The following is a 1,265-nucleotide window of genomic DNA, read 5'->3' as shown; positions in this document are numbered from 1 at the left end:
CACCAGGGATCCCCAAATCCACAAACAGGGTCTGCCAGCACTGGGATGCTCTGGGATGTCCCCAGAGCAGGGGACAGGCTCCGGTCACACAGGAGGTGACCCATGGAGCAGAGCCCACCCAGAGCCCTGGGGTCACTGCTGGTGCCAGGATGGGGACACCCAAAACTCCCTCACCATCTAAGACTCTCACAGGAGGGCTGAGCCCCCTGCTGGGTCTCTCACACGTGTAGGTGCCATTCTTGGTGACAGTGAGGCTGTTGTGTCCCTCCTGCCTCCAGCACTGCATGTCCTTGTAGCAGGTGGTGACACCAGTGTTCCCCAAGCCCTGGCAGGTCAATCTCACCCGGTCCCACAGCACTGCCGACCTCCAGGGGGGCTCCACCAGGAGCTGGGTGGTCTCAGCACCTGTGGGTGACAGGGGACACCAGCCTGCCAGGTCCAGCATGGGGCTGGGGACAGCAGGGTGGGGCCATGGCATCCCCCAAGGACTCACCAGCAAGGCCAAGGGTCTGGGCTGGAAGGGAGAAAGGACAGTGCTCAGTGAGTGTGGCACTGTGGGGACAGTGGAGCACGCGGGAATGGTTCATAGGCGCTGTCCCTGAACTGTCCCCCTGGGGAAATTGGTGTGGCACAGATGTCTCGATGGGGACACTGTGCTAGCACAGGTCTCCCCCACCAGCCCCATGGCCTCTGTCTCCATGGCCCATCCACATTGTGCTTGTCTTCTTCTCCCTGTCCCTGCATCCCTGCATCCCTGCATCCCTGTGTCCCTGTCCCCACAGCTGCCCCAGCCCCAGGATGCCTCTCCCCACATTCCTATCCGTCCAGCCCTGTTCACCCTCTCCTGTCCCCACGGCCACCCCATGACCCCGGTCACTTCAAGCTCTGGCTTTGCTGGCATTGGGAACCTCAGGGAACCCTACAGCCCCCCTCTGCCCCCTCCCCACCACTCTCTGCCTCACCAGCGCCCATCCCCAGGGTACATCCAGCCCGGCCTGTGCCCAGGGCACTCACCCCACAGGAGCAGCGCCACCTTCCCGGCCATCCCGGTGTCCCCAGCCATGTGCACTGGCTGTCACTCGCTGATGTGGCCACCGCTCCCCTGGCTGGCGGCTCTTCAGATGAAGGGGAAGGAAGCGAGGTCACGTCTCATCCCCATGTGTAGGTGGCACCTAGGGGGGGCAGGGTGGCCACAAGCTGGGGACAGGCTGTGGGCAGGTTGGAGGCATGCTGGGGACAAGGCTGTCTCTGGGTTGGTGGGACAT

General features: G+C 63.6%; 1 long non-coding RNA gene across 1 annotated transcript; it reads right to left on the bottom strand.

The window, feature by feature from the left end:
- Nucleotides 1-342: 342 nt before the first annotated feature.
- On the bottom strand, nt 343-1,055 carry LOC134413834 (uncharacterized). Its single transcript, XR_010026597.1, has 3 exons — nt 1,015-1,055; nt 494-611; nt 343-405 (listed from the first exon to the last, which is right to left on the bottom strand). It is a non-coding gene; the product is annotated as an uncharacterized LOC134413834 (long non-coding RNA).
- Nucleotides 1,056-1,265: the final 210 nt, after the last annotated feature.

Source organism: Melospiza melodia, unplaced genomic scaffold (assembly GCF_035770615.1).
Source record: "Melospiza melodia melodia isolate bMelMel2 unplaced genomic scaffold, bMelMel2.pri scaffold_54, whole genome shotgun sequence".
In the NCBI taxonomy this organism is placed as follows: Eukaryota; Metazoa; Chordata; class Aves; order Passeriformes; family Passerellidae; genus Melospiza; species Melospiza melodia.
This window is presented reverse-complemented; position numbering and strand designations above follow the sequence as displayed.